Source organism: Bos taurus, chromosome X, assembly GCF_002263795.3.
Source record: "Bos taurus isolate L1 Dominette 01449 registration number 42190680 breed Hereford chromosome X, ARS-UCD2.0, whole genome shotgun sequence".
NCBI classification, from domain to species: domain Eukaryota; kingdom Metazoa; phylum Chordata; class Mammalia; order Artiodactyla; family Bovidae; genus Bos; species Bos taurus.
Window position 1 is genome coordinate 102,507,061 of NC_037357.1, and position 16,326 is coordinate 102,523,386.

The following is a 16,326-nucleotide window of genomic DNA, read 5'->3' on the forward strand; positions in this document are numbered from 1 at the left end:
GGAAGAGGTGGGCTATCAGCTGGGTCACACATAACAGAGAAGTGACTCTGGTGAAGAAATTTTCCAGCCATCAAGAAGCAAAAGGGTGGCAACATGGCCAAATGGTCAGACTCCACTATCTATAGGCAACTGTGCTTTAAAAGGAAATAGACAAGTACAGATGTATATATTGTCTTTTCAAATATTTAAACATTTTGAATAAGTATTAGATTCACATGGTTCTGCATTTAAAGTGTAAAAGGATCCCTAATGAAAAGTCTTTTTCACATCTCTGCACTCCCCAGACATCTAGCTTTCCTCTCCACAACAATATTTTTTGCTTTTTGTGTGTATATATATCTCTATTTATAATATAGATATATATTTATTTATGTTTACATATTTTCTCTTTGGTGTTTGAATTTGTATATATAATGTTCCCCTTTTCTCTAAGTGGTAGCATACTCTATTCTTCTGTTCCCTACTTTTTTCCATTAACAATATATCTTGAATATATTTCCAAATCACTACAAAGAAGGCTTCCTCATTTGTTTTCACAGATGCATGGTATTCCATAGATGTACTGTAATTTATGTAACTTAGCCTCCCACTGATGGGTATTTAGGTTGTTTTTAAGCCTTGCTCTTTGAAATAATCTTGTACATACATTGTTTTGCATGTGTAAATATTTCTGTAGGATGAATCTCTAGAACTAGAATTGATGGATCAAAAGATGTATGCATTTGTAATTTTGATAAATTTTACAAAATTAACCTCTAGGGTTATACCAGTTTACATTTCCATTAGCAATTTAAGAGAATAACTAGCAGTTATTTGCACTGTGGAAAAAGTTGATGCTATGACTACACAAAAATATTTCATGGAAATAGTTCCTACAAGCATAGGTCCCCAGGTATGGCAGAGTCAAGCTGATTATTCCTTCCATGAAACTGTGGAAAGCTGCCACTTTATTTAGGGAGATTCATTAAGGAAGTAATGTTCATTATTCGAAATGTTAGGCTTCCTGTCTTTTGTAAAGCTGAAATGTGAAACATAATCCCACTACAATAACCAAAATAAAGATGATGCTTTATAGTTTATGAAGTGTTTTTCCACAGTTTTTAAAATGTTCTCTGAACCCAAAATCTAGATTTAAAGTGATATACTAAATTTTAAGAATTTTGCCTCAGAAATACTACAAAAGTCAAAAGAGAACTAGAGCAAGAAGTCACTTGTCAAATTGATACATGCTCCTCATGTCCACAGGCCCAGTTCTGGACTTTAAATAAAATGGTTAGTTTTCTCTCTAGCAGTGTTTGGAACTCTGGGTGGCTCTTGAGTACAAGCCCGTGTATTAAAAATGAATGACAACACAATATTATCATGGCTGATTCCTGCTTTAATCATTCCTGTAAAACCTTTTTGCATTCCAAGACAATGAAAAATGCAAAAAGCTGTTATAAGCAGCTGAGTCAAGATCTAATTCTCCAGTGTGTTTATTTTTATTGAGTAAATTCTACATAACCCATTGGCAAAGGAGATGGGATAACACATTCTGGCAGAAATGAAAATTACTGACAAACAGCTACATGGTGCTAGTTACGAAGGCACGACAAGAATCTTTCTAGGGAATCTTTTATCCACCCAGATAGTGAGCGTAGGTCACATGACCATCTTTGCAGCTTGTGGGAGAGGGACAGAATTTGCTTGTGCACTGCAGCAAGCCTTGAAGAGGTTTATTTTATCCTCTGCGAAGTCCATGGTCATGAGAACTGTGAAAAGCTTAACAGCGGGAGACACTGCTATTCATTTGGAAAATAACCAAAGCCCTCTTTTCACTGGTATATTGTCCACAGATATTTCAGAAAATGATAGATTGATAAGTCAATCAAATAATCGTAGCACTACAGAACGTATGTTTTTAAAGACCATTTTAATAGAAGATTCTCTTATCTGAATTTATAATACTGATTATCAAGACAGCCTTCCATTTATACCCTTTGCTGGTGTTGGCCTCTTTCTTCATTGTTTTTCCTCAGCAGCTGTGGATAAGAGCTCACCAATGATTTCCAATTAAGAACTAGTCATCCACCTCACTAGTTCTAGAAGATGAAATGAGTGAAATTCTCTAGAATCGGGCTTCTCAAATTTGAATGTGCAAATTAACTACCTAGGGAGATCTTGTTAAAAATGCAGAGTTTGATTCAATAGATCTGTTAGAAATGCAGACTTTGTTGCTGATCTGAGGATCACACTTAAAAGTAGCACTGCTGCCTTATAAGTCTTTGACAACTAGGACTCAAAATACAATTGCCATGAGGAAAAAAACAGATAAACGTGGCGACATTAATATAACTGTTGTTGACATAGAAAACAAACTTATAGTCACCAAAGGGGACGGAGGGGACGGGGCGGGGGGGGGGGGGGGGGAGGGGAGAGGGGATGCGGGGAGGGGATTGGGGGGGAGGGGAGAGGGGATGCGGGGAGGGGACGGGGCGGGGGGCGGGGAGGGGACGGGGCGGGGGGCGGGGGGGGGAGGGGAGAGGGGATGCGGGGGGGGGAGGGGAGAGGGGATGCGGGGGAGGGGACGGGTTGGGGGGGGAGCTACATTAGGAGTTTGGGATTAACACACACACATTACTATATATGGGCTTCCCTGGTAGCCGAAGAACCCACCTCCCGATGCAGGAGCCGCAGAAGACACGGGTTCGATCCCTGGGTCGGGAAGATTCCCTGGAGAAGGAAATGGCAATCCACTTCAGTATTCCTGCTGGGATAAACCCATGGACAGAGGAGCCCAGCGGGTGACAGCCCATGAGGTCGCAAAGAGTCCGACACGATTGAGCACACAGGCAGATAGCGACTACTATATATAAAGTAGGTTAGCAATAGGGATCTACTGTATAGCACAGGGAACTCGACTCCGTATCTTGTAATAACCTATGATGGAAAAGAATATGAAAAAGAATGCATATATATGCATATACGTGTATAACTGAATCACTTTGTTGTACACTTAAAACTAACACATTATAAGTTAACTACACTTCAATAAAAATATAACTGTTGCATGCAAAACCAACAACCAACCCCCAAACAGCTTAGATAGAATAAAAACATAAATGACAAAATGGGAAAAAATATTTGCAACTTGGAGCACAGATAAAGGGGGACTATTCCTAATGTATGATAAACTTTTAAAAATAGGGAAGAAAAAGATAATTCTAGAAAGCAGGCTAAAGATAAAAATGATCAATTTAAGAAAAACAAGTGCAAATATCTCTTTACCATATGGAAAGAGCTTGGTCTTGCTCATAATAGAAATGCAAGTTAAAACTACATTGAGGTATCTTTTCTCTACCAGGTTAGCAAAAATCCAAAAGTTTGACATTTTCTTTTGATATTCTCTCTTATAGGACTCTGTCCCAAGGGTACACTATAAAAATTGAAAGCACAAATATTTATTGCAACATTAATTATAATAGCAAGAAACTGGAAACAATGCAAATGACTTTTGGGAGCCTCGATGAATAAATTTTGATACATCTACACAATGAATACTAATTTTTTTTGGCTGCACTTCCTGGCATGCAGGATCTTAGTTCCATGACCAAGGATGGGATGAAACCATGCCCCCTGCAGTGGAAGCTCGGGGTCTTAACCACCAAACCACCGGGGAAGTCCCCAACTATGAATACTATTTAAATATAAGAGAAAACAAAGAATATCTTTATGCATTGCTATAACGTATTCTCCGGGATTTAATGTTAAGTAAAAAGAAAGTAAAGTGGAAAAATAAAAGAACATAGTTTATCATAGAAAGGGGGAAGAATGCAAATATGTATGTACCTATATTTTTCTTTCCCTCCACCCCACCCTCCTCCCCGAACAGGACCTATATTTTTAGGAGACAGTGTAAAGGATAGATCATAAAATAAATAAACTGTTACCTATGGAAGGAAGAAGGAAATAGTGGAGAGATAGAACCTAGATTTTTTTCTGAAGATACTTTGAATTAGAGATGTAACTTTAGAACCATGTCAATACTTTACATAATTATAAAGCAAAATTAAATTAAAAAAAATTTTAAAGCGATACCTAAAAATCCAAAGCAACACAAAATAAATGGATCTATGTACTAAGTTAATGGCTTAATCACGTGGAGACAAATGATTTCAAATGAACTTCAAAAGATGGTAAATTTGACTCTAAGTTTCTAATGGGCTATACCCTAATAAAAAGGAAATACATTAAAAAATCTTAAACTGAATATAATATATATTTTATAGTAAATATATATATATTTAAAATAATATGTTTTTGCTGATCATACTATATATTTGTTCAGTTCAGTTCAGTCACTCAGTTGTGTCTGACCCTTTGCGACCCCATGAATTGCAGCATGCCAGGCCTCCCTGTCCATCACCAACTCCTGGAGTTCACTCAGACTCATGTCCATTGAGTCGGTGATGCCATCCAACCATCTCATCCTCTGTCATCCCCTTCTCCTCCTTCCCCCAATCCCTCCCAGCATTAGGGTCTTTTCCAATGAGTCAACTCTTCGCATGAGGTGGCCAAAGTACTGGAGTTTCAGCTTCAGCATCAGTCCTTCGAATGAACACCCAGGACTGATCTCCTTTAGGATGGACTGGTTGGATCTCCTTGCAGTCCAAGGGACTCTCAAGAGTCTTCAACACCACAGTTCAAAAGCATCAATTCTTCAGTGCTCAGCTTTCTTCACAGTCCAACTCTCAGATCCATATATGACCACTGGAAAAACCATAGCCTTGACTAGACGGACCTTTGTTGGCAAAGTAATGTCTCTGCTTTTCAATATGCTATCTAGGTTGATCATAACTTTCCTTCCAAGGAGTAAGCGTTTTTTAATTTCATGGCTGCAGTCACCATCTGCAGTGGTTTTGGAGCCCCCTGAAAACAAAGTCTGACACTGTTTCCACTGTTTCCCCATCTATTTCCCATGAAGTGATGGGACCGGATGCCATGATCTTGTTTTCTGAATGTTGAGCTTTAAGCCAACTTTTTCACTCTCCTCTTTCACCTTCATCAAGAGGCTTTTTAGTTCCTCTTCACTTTCTGCGATAAGGGTGGTGTCATCTGCATAGCTGAGGTTATTGATAGTTCTCCTGGCAATCTTGATTCCAGCTTGTGCTTCTCCCAGCCCAGCATTTGTCATGATGTACTCTGCATATAAGTTAAATAATCAGGGTGACAATATACAGCCTTGACGTACTCCTTTTCCTATTTGGAATCAGTCTGCTGTTCCATGTCCAGTTCTAACTGTGGCTTCCTGACCTGCATATAGGTTTTTCAAGAGGCAGGTCAGGTGGTCTGGTATTCCCATCTCTTTCAGAATTTTCCACAGTTTAATGTGATCCACATATATTATAGTTATTAAATTATATTTAATTTAAATTTTTATTATATTCACTCATAACTATTTATTAAATTTAAATATGTGTTAAATATATTTAGTAGTATAAGACATAATTAATTGTTGTAATATCATTAGGAACCAAGATTTTCAGCATAGAAGAGAAAAAGTATATTTAATAAAATCAAGGTCTTTATTTTTTAAATTATTTTTAAAAAGATATTACATAGTTACTGAGTGTATTTCCCACACTGTATATTTATACGTGTGACTCATTTATTTTGCAACTGGAAATTTGTACCTCTTAGTGTCCCTCATGGAGAAGGCAATGGCACCCCACTCCAGTACTCTTGCCTGGAAAATCTCATGGATGGAGGAGCCTGGTAGGCTTCAGTCCATGGGGTCGCGAAGAGTCAGACATGACTGAGCGACTTCACTTTTACTTTTCACTTTCATGCACTGGAGAAGGAAATGGCAACCCACTCCAGTGTTCTTGCCTGGAGAATCCCAGGGACGGGGGAGCCTGGTGGGCTGCCATCTATGGGGTCACACGGAGTCGGACACGACTGAAGTGGCTTAGCAGCCGCAGTAGCAGTGTCCCTCACCTATTTCTTTTTTTTCCTCACCACCTCTGGCAACCACCTCTTCTCTGTATCCATAACTCTGCTTCTGTTTTGCTATATTTGTTCATTAGTTTTGTTTGTTAGATTCTCCCTACAAGTGAAATCATCAAGTGTTTGTCTTTCTCCGTCCGACTTATTTCACTTAGCATGATACTCTCTAGGTCTGTCCATGTTGTCACAAACAGCAAGATTTTGTTCTTTTTTATGGTGGAGTAATAATCAATTGTGTACATAAACCACATCTTCTTTCTTTTTTTTTCTTTATTTTTTATACCACATCTTCTTTATCCATTCATCTGTTGCTTTGTATCTTGGCTGTTGTAAACAGTACTGCAATGAACCTAGTGATGCGGCATTTCTAGTTAGTGTTTTTGTTTTCTTTGGGTAAATACCCAGGAGTGGAATTGCTGGATCATATGGTAGTTCTATTTTTAATATTTTGAAAAATTGCCATATTGTTTACTATAGTGGCTGTACCAATTTACATTTCCAGCAACAGTACCGAGGGGTTCCCTTTTTTCCACGTCTTCACCAACACTTATTTGTTGCCATTTTTAATAACAGCCATTCACACAGGTGTGAGGTGATATCTCGTTCTGGTTTTGACTTGCATTTCCCTGGTTATTAGTGATGTTGAGCATCTTTTTATGTATCTGTTTGCAGTTTGTATGTTCTTTGGAAAAATGTCTATTCAGTTCTTCTGCTCATTTACTCATTGGGCTGTTTGTTCTTTTGATGTTGAGTTGCATGAATTGTTTGTGTATTTTGGATACTAGCCCTTTATTGGTCATATCATTTGCACATGTTTCTCCCACTCAGTAAGCTGTCTTTTCATTTTATTGACAGTTTCTTTTGCTGTGCAAAAGCTTTTACATTTAATTAGATTCCATTTGTTTATTTTTGCTTTTGTTACCTTTGCCTTAGGAGACAGATCCAAAAAAAAAAATGCTATTATTTGTGTCCAAGAGTGTTCTGCCTATGTTTTCTTCTAGGAGTTTTATTTCCAGTCTTACATTTAGGTCTTTAATCCATTTTTAGTTTATATTTGCATATGGTGAGAAAATGTTCTAATTTCATTATTTTACCTGTAGTTGACCAGTTTTCCAAGCACCACTTATTGAAGAGACCCTCTTTTCTCCATTGTTTATTCTTGCCTCCCTTGTCGTCCATTGGCCATGACTGTGTGGGTTTATTTCCAGGCTCTCTATTCTGTTGTACTAGTCTGTCTGCTTTTGTGTCAGTACCATACTGTCTTGATTACTGTAGCTTTGTAGAAGTCAAGGAATGTGATACATCCAGCTTTGTTCTTCTTTCACAAGATTGTTTTGACTATTTGGGGTCTTTTGTGTTTCCATTTCTTTAGAATTATTTGTTCTTGTTCTGTGAAAGCTGCCATTGGTAATTTTATAAGGATTTCAATGAATCTCTAGCTTTGGGTAGTAGGGTTATTTAAACAATATTAGTTCTTCTAATCCATGAACACAGTATATCTTTCCAACTGTTTGTGTCTTCTTCACTTTCTTTCATCAGTGTCTTACGGTTTTCTGATTACAGATCTTTTACCAACTTAGATTTATTCTTAGGTATTTTTGATGCAATGTACATGGGATTATTTTCCTAACTTCTCTTTCTGATAGTTCATTGTTAGTGTATAGAAATGATATAGATTTTTATATATTAATTTTGCAACCTGCAACTTTACCAAATTCATTGACAAACTCTAGAAATTTTTTGGTGGTGTCTTTAGAACTTTCTATGCAGAAATCACTGATGTGGAAAATTAAAAAAGAAGAAAGAATAAAAAGAAATGAGGACAGTGTAAGAGACTTTTAAGACAACGTCAAATACAGTAACATTACCATTAATGCAATGTTACTAGGGTCTCAGAAGAAAGAAAGGGGCAGAGAACATATTTGAAGATATAATAGCTGAAAACCTCCTTAACATGGGAAAAGAAACAGGCATCCAGGTCCAAGAAGCACAGAATCCCAAATAGGATCACCCCAAAGAGAACAACACCAAGACATATTGTCATTAAAATGGTAAAAATGAAGGATAAAGAGAGAACACCAAAAGAAGCAGGGGGTCGGTGGGGGGGAGATTTCTCTGGTGGGCCAATGGTTAAGACTTCCTGCTTCCAATGCAGGGAATGTGGGTTTGATCCCTATTCAGGGAACTAAGATCCCACATGCTTTTGCATTGCTGCCCAAAATAAATAAAGTAAAAGCAGCAAGGGCAAAGCAACATGTTATGTAGAAGGGAACCCCCATAAGGCTATCAGCTGATTTTTCAGCAGAAACTCTTCAAGCCAAGAGAGTAGCACAATATATTTAAAATACTGAAAGGAGAAAACCTACAACTAAGAATTCTCTAACCAGCGAGGCTTTTATTCCGGTTTGATGAAGAGATCAAAAGTTTTACAGATAAGCAAAAGTTAAAAGAGTTCAGCACCACCAAACCAGCTCTATAAGAAATGTTAAGGGGACTTCTCAAAGCTAAAAAGGAAAGGCTGCAACTAGAGACAGGAAATTATGAAAGGGAAAAAATCTCCTTGGTAAAGGCAAATATACAGCACAGGTAGTAAATTAACCACAGAAAACCAGTAGGAAGATTAAAAGACAAAAGTAAAATCTATATCCATAATAAGTAGTTACTGCTGCTGCTGCTGCTAAGTCGCTTCAGTCGTGTCCGACTCTGTGCAACCCCATAGACGGCAGCCCACCAGGCTCCCCCGTCCCTGGGATTCTCCAGGCAAGAACACTGGAGTGGGTTGCCATTTCCTTCTCCAATGCATGAAAGTGGAAAGTGAAGTCACTCAGTCGTGTCCGACTCTTAGCGACCCCATGGACTGCAGCCCATCAGGCTCCTCCGTCCATGGGATTTTCCAGGCAAGAGTACTGGAGTGGGGTGCCATTGCCTTCTCTGAATAAGTAGTTAAGGGGTGTATAAAAAAACAATGCAAAATATGATGTCAAAACCAATAAATGTTGGGGGAGGGCAAGGAATAATGCAGGGTTGTTAAAATATGTTTGAATTTAAGAGATCAGCAACTTAAAATATATATATATATTTATATATTGAAATATATAAACAAAAATGAAGAAGAATGATAGAACAGTGATTCTCAAAGTATGGATCCTTGGGTCATTTCAGGGATCCATGAAGTCAAAACTATTTTCATAATATTATTAAGATTTGATTTACCTTTTTCACTAGGTTGACACTGCACTAATGGTGGAAAAGCTAAAACCACTAGTGCTTAAGCATGAGTTAAGGCAGTTGTATTCATTGTCTTAGTGGTCACTTATTTTTTACTGCCATGTTCAAAAAGAAAAAAAATCACAAGTTTCACTTAAGGATGTCTTTGCTGAAGTAGTAAAAAGTATTAATTTTATTAAATCAACCCTTGAATAAGTGTCTTTATTATATTCTGTGTGATGAAATGGAAAGTCTGCACCAGGCATTTCTGCTACACTCTGAACTATGATGGCTGTCTCCAGGAAAAGCGATTGTGCAATTATTTGAGTGGAGAGCTGAACTAGCCACTTTTTTTTTTTTTTTTTTTGGTGGAAAGCTATTTTTACTGACAGGCAAACTATGGGTATTCAGACAGAGGTATCTGGCAGACTTTTTCCTGAAAATTAAGATGTGAACCTTGTCAGTTCAAGAAAAACAACTTGACAGTATTTATTGCCAATGATAAAATTCAAGCTTTCAAGTGAAAATTGGAATTTTGGAAACTTGTATCTACCCCTGTGAGTTTAATATCTTGTCAATATTTAAAGACTTTTCAGATGAGACTCTTGGTGATATTAACAAATGTGATTTGGGGGATATTGTGTAATGAGATGTGTCAACATTTGTAATATTTGCATAACTCAGTGAACCAATATTTTTGAAATGACTAATGCATGATGTTACAAAATCATGGATGGGTGAAAGACCCACTCAAAGTACAAGATAGATTTTAATGAAACAGGTTATGAAAAGTACATTGATGTGGTTTCAGATTCCATATCGCAAGTATCCTTGAAGAAATTACCATTTCTTCCTAAAAAGTACACCCACGATTATCTGTAAAGGCTATTGAAATGCTCCAGCCTTTTCTAAACTACAGATTGGTATGAGGCTGGGTATTCTTCCATCAAATATACTTCAACCAAACCAACATATGACAACAGATTGAATATAGGAGATATGAGAATCTCACTTTCTTCTAGTAAGCCAGACATTAAAGCAATTTATACAAATATACAGTGCCACTTTTTTCACTAATTATCTTTCTTTTGGAAAAAGAAAAAAAATGGTTATTTTCCATAAAATATTCTATTTATATTATGCTTACTACTTTTATTTTTAAATGCACTAATACAAACATTCTAAAATTTCTCAGTTTTAATATTGCACATGGTAAATATCAGAAGCTATAACCTACATAAACAAAAGCTCTTTGGGATCCTTAATAACTATTAAGAATTCTGAGTCTAAAATTTGAGAACTTTTGAATTAGAACATCATTATTTTCCACATAATAATAGTTAATGAAGTAATGGATCTAGGAATTGATCATTGATGGCCACCATATCACAAAAAAGGAGATATTATGTACCTCCTGATAGATATTTACAACATCACCTATGAAATATTCTTTTCAAAAAATCTGTCTCTGATAAAACTCTAGATTCCACTGCTGCTGCTAAGTCGCTTCAGTCGTGTCTGACTCTGTGTGACCCCATAGACGGCAGCCCACCAGGCTCCCCCGTCCTTGGGATTCTCTAGGCAAGAACACTGGAGTGGGTTGCCATTTCCTTCTCCAATGCATGAAAGTGAAAAGTGAAAGGGAAGTTGCTCAGTTGTGTCTGACTCTTAGCGACCCCATGGACTACAGCCCAACAGGCTCCTCCATGGGATTTTCCAGGCAAGAGTACTGGAGTGGGGTGCCATTGCCTTCTCTGAGATTCCACTACCAGTTTATATAAAATATATAAATTTATATATAAAATTTATTTATTATATATAAAATAGAAGGGCAAGATGAACCTGTTAAGGACACACTGGGTATATAAAAAGCAAAACCTAGCATAACAGGTCTTTCCATAGGTGACATGACTCCATTTCTTCAATGAATAAATTGCAAGGAAAAGAAAGTGGAGAAGCAACCCATGGACTCCTGTTCCTGTGTGTGGAATGCTTTACCCTGCATTTCCAGTTGGTGAGCTCATATTTATCTTTCTTTAAAAAATTTTTTTCTTCCAGTTTTATTGAGATAGAATTGACATACAACATCATGAAATGATTACTACAGTAAGTTTAGTGAACATCCATCAGTGCATATATTCAGTTCAGTCAGTTCAGTCGCTCAGTCGTGTCCGACTCTTTGCGACCCCATGAATCGCAGCACGCCAGGCCTCCCTGTCTATCACCAACTCCCGGAGTTCACCCAGACTCACGTCCATCGAGTCAGTGATGCCATCCAGCCATCTCATCCTCTGTCGTCCCCTTCTCCTCCTGCCCCCAATCCCTCCCAGCATCAGAGTCTTTTCCAATGAGTCAACTCTTCGCATGAGGTGGCCAAAGTACTGGAGTTTCAGCTTCAGCATCATTCCCTCCAAATTGGGTTGGCCCAAAAGTTTGTTCGGTTTTTCCATCTCATTGTGCAGAAAAACTCGTATGAACTTTTTGGCCAACCCAACAGATACAACATTAAAGAAACAAAGAAAATAGACATTTTTTTCCTTGTGATGGGAACTCTCAGGATTTATCCTCTTAACTTTCATATATAACTTATAGCAGTGTTAATTATATTTATCATGTTGTGTAATATATCTGTGTGTGTGTGTGTGTTAGTCACTCAGTCGTGTCCAACTCTTTGTGACCCCATGGACTGTAGCCCACCAGGCTCCTTTGTCCATGGGATTCTCTAGGCAAGAATACTGGAGTGGTTTGCCATATACATCTCTAGTACTTATTTATTTTGTAATTGGAAGTGTGTATGTTTTGACTATATTCATCCATCCCCCTCTCCCCCCATCCCCTGTCTCTGGTAACCACAAATCTGATCTCATTTTCTCTGAGTTTGTTTCTGGAGGATAACTGACCTTCAGTGCTACATTAGTTCTTATTACATGGCATAGTGATTTGGTATTTCTACACATTTCGAAATGATCACAGTGTACTCAGTTTTCAAGTCAAAGTTACCTCCTCAGTGAAGCCTTTCTTACCTTCCCCAGACAGAATCCATTACTTCTTCTTTGGTACTCCAAAGGCATTTTGTACAAATCTCCAGTTTACTGCTCACCATACTTTATTACAGTGTCTGCTTACAAGTTTCATCTCTCCTTGAGTACCAGCACCACCTTCTCTATGCATATATATTTCCAAGGCTCAGCACTATAATTTTGGTTCATAACAGTCAACAGATGTTTATTAAATGAATGAATGGGATGGTGGTTGGGTCCACGCTCAAGTCCATGAATCTACACTTCATTCCTTTTCTAATGAGTTCTACTACTGTCATGGACTGAATTGTAACCCTTCCAGTTCATATGTTGAAGCCTTAACCACCAATGTGGTGGTATTTGGAGATGGGGACTTTGGGAGATCATTAGGATTAGATGGGATCATGAGGGTGGAGCCTACAGGATGGGACTGGTGCCCTTATAAGAGGAGAGGTGCAACCTTTCTCTCTCTCTGCCGATCTTGCTCTCCGTCTCTACCACCTGAGGACTCAGTGAGAAAGCAGTCACCTACAAGCCAAGAAGAGAGCTCCCACCAGAACCTGACCATGCTGGAACCTTGATCCCAGACTTCCAGTTTCCAGAACTGTGAGAAAATAAATGTCTGTTGTTTAAGCTACTCAGTCTATGATATTTTATTATAGCCGCCCAAGCTGATTACGGAGAAGGCAATGGCACCCTACTCCAGTACTCTTGCCTGGAAAATCCCATGGACGGAGGAGCCTGGTGGGCCTGCAGTCCATGGGGTCGCTGAGGGTCGGACACGACTGAGCGACTTCCCTTTCACTTTTCACTTTCATGCATTGGAGAAGGAAATGGCAACCCACTCCCAGTGTTCTTGCCTGGAGAATCCCAGGGACGGGGGAGCCTGGTGGGCTGCCATCTATGGGGTCACACAGAGTTGGACACGACTGAAGCGACTTAGCAGCAGTAGCGGCAAGCTGATTAATCCATCTACCTTTGCTCCTCCTACATCTTCAGGTTCTTCACCAGTTTCCTTTATCCAGGAAACCAAACTTGACACAATGTCCTAAGGGGCTGATCATGACTAATCTTAACAGAAGGCAAGTTTAACAATAAGCGCAAATAGCTTCTGAGTGCTTAATCTATGGCAGGCACTGCTCTGGGTGTAGGATGGTAGTAGGGTTAAGAAATCTAGGGCCTGCTATTTTGAGCTTAGAACCTACTTGGGAGATGGCCAGTGATTAAGTGAATCCATAAAAATAACTGCAGCTATAGTAAGTGCTGTGAAGAAAATAGAACATTGTGATGTAGAATCAGGGTGTGCGTTGGTGGGGGGGGGTGGGGGAGTAGTGCAAATTACTCTGACTAGGGTGGTAAGGGAAGGAGTGATATCTAAGATGAGATACAAGCGAGCCAGCTGTGTGTGAAATAGGGGGAAAATTTGATTTATAGGCTTGGGAGACAGTAAATGCAAAGGACCTGAGGCAGGGGAAGAGCTTGGCACATTTTAATTGTTGGTAGGTGAAGGGGAGCAGCGTTTACCACCTCAAAATATGCCTCTTTAGCGTAAGAATTCTTTTGAGCTGGTTATTTTTAGACGTAAGAAAAGCTCTGAAAACCCACTAGAAGTTACTTTTGTAAGAAACATTTACATTTATAAGGGAAATCTCCATTTGTAAGGGTGTCGCCCTCTCCAGTACCAGGAAAAGGAGGATGACTAAAACCTCTAGAAACTCTCAGCAATGGAGATGGCAGTCATGTGTCAGCCCTAGAACCTTACCTGTGCTTTTTTTTTTTTCAAATTTATTTATTTATTCCGGGCTGTGCTAGGTCTTCATTGTTGGGTGGGCTTTTCTCTAGTTGTGAGTGAGGGCTACGCTTCGTTGCAGCACGCAGGCTTCTCATTGCAGTGGCTTCTCTTGCAGAGCACAGGCTCTAGGGCTTGAGGGCTTCAGTAGTTGTGGTTCCCACGGCGCACGGGCTTAGTTGTTACGAGGCATGTGGGATCTTCCTGACCCAGGAATCGAACCCATTTCTCCTGCATTGGCAGGCAGATTCTTTACCACTGAACCACCAGGGAAGCCCCCTTACCTAAGCTTTGATTGAAGCCGTAATTGGCTTCTCCCTCCACTTCCCAACATCTTCCTTTGTCTTCAGCTGGAGATGGGATTTAAGGTGGTGGCTTGTGCCATTTCCAGGAGTTACTCAGTTTTCCTGGGTCTCTCTCATGTATACAGGAGGTATGCATGTTATTCAACTTCTGTGTGTTTTGTTTTTTCTCCTGTTAATCTGTTTTATTGCTATGGGGTTAGGGAATATCTCAGTCAAGAGCCTAGAAGGGTAGATGGAAAATTATGTTTCCTTCCCTACAAAGACTAAGTGACTTGTGAGTAGTGAGAGCAGATGAGAAGAATGAGATATGAGAGCAAAGGGGTGCCAAAGCTCTCAGTGCCCTGCACGCTGAGGTAAGGGCTTGAGAGATCATTCACAGAGCAATGGGAACTCTTCCAAGGGCTTCAAGCCAGTAAATGACATGGTCTGACTGTGGGCTGGGCAAGAGTCAAGTCTCCATAGACTAGTTAATGTTATTGAACCAGGATCGTTTTGCCCAGGTCTGAAGCAAAGAGAGAGTTTATTCTCAAGTTAGTCAAGCGAGGAGCTGGTAGAACGAGGAGCCAGGGGGTCGAGATATGTGTGGGATAAAGAATAAAGAAGCAGGCCGTCACTGAGGCACAGGGAAAGGTGACTGGAAAGAGGTACTGTTATCTAGTTCTGTGCAGGCCTGAGCTACTAAGCTACAGGCTTCTGCTCTTAGCACGAACTGGGGGTGGAAATTTTGGCCCTCTGATGTCAGAAGGTCACTGAGCCGAACACTTCTGGGTGTCCGCATGCCCAGTTTGGGGGGAGGGGGTCAGTGGTCCTATCCAATCATTTTTTAAAAAATTTTTATTGGAGTATAGTTGCTTTATGGTATTGTGTTAATTTCTACTATACTCTGGAGAAGGCAATGGCGCCTCACTCCAGTACTCTTGCCTGGAAAATCCTATGGACGGAGGAGCCTGGTAGACTACAGTCCATGGGGTCGCAAAGAGTCGAACACGATTGAGCAACTTCACTTTCACTTTTCTACTGAACAGCAAAGTGAATCAGCTCTATGTATACATACATCCCCTCTTTCTTTCTTTTTTTTAAACAGGAAAAAATCAAGCAAAAATTTAATAATCTATACAAGGGAGAGACTCAGGAAAACTAAGTATCTCTGGTCCTATTCAGTCTTAATGAGCTCAGCTCAACCTAGACAACTGATTCCAAGTTCCTGGAAAACAATTCTGGTGAACACCTTGTTGTTTAGCTTACTTGCCACTTGGACGATATGCAAGTCTTCAAACGACCTTGATTAGTGAAGGCAGGTGAAATGGATTCGACTCGTGATTACTCACGGCTTCACGAGGAGGCTTTAGAGGCATCCAGGCAGGAGATGATGGTGGAAGCAAAGAAGGAGACGCAGAGCTGTTGGAAATCCATATGGAGGGTCAGCAGCGTTTTCTGATGGGGTCCCCACATACTGCAGTACCCCTGTATCCTTGCAGCCAGGGCTCCTAACTTGGGATCCGTGTGTCCCAGGGAATTCCTGAATGCACCTTGGGGAGTTCACACCCCTCTGAAAAGGTATGAGGGATGGTATGTCTGAGTATTGTCTTGGCGGGGGTGGGGGCCCATAGTTTTCATCAGGTTCTCAAAGGTGGTAGAAACCCCAACAGATATGAGAGGTGATTGAAACTGGAGGAGGGACACGTTGGGGGGTTGTCGTGCCCTTTATTTTTCTGTTTGCTTGGAGGTTTGCATAATAAGCAGCTCAAAATATTGGTGTGCCTACTGTGCAAGAAGAACAAAGAAGGATTGTTGTGGCAGACCTTTAGAAAGGCACATTGCTACATTTTACGGCTCACGGTCAGTCTGTTCTAAGATTTCTGAGGTATTCTCAGATGGCCACAGCCCCCTCCCTCCCTCCCCTATGTGGCTTTGGTGGCCACTTTGTTTCTTCTTCAAGGGGACTACCTTCTGCTGAATTTCATTTTCTGAATTTCACAGAATATATTAAAATTCCTTGAAACAAAGAGCTGGGTTGCTG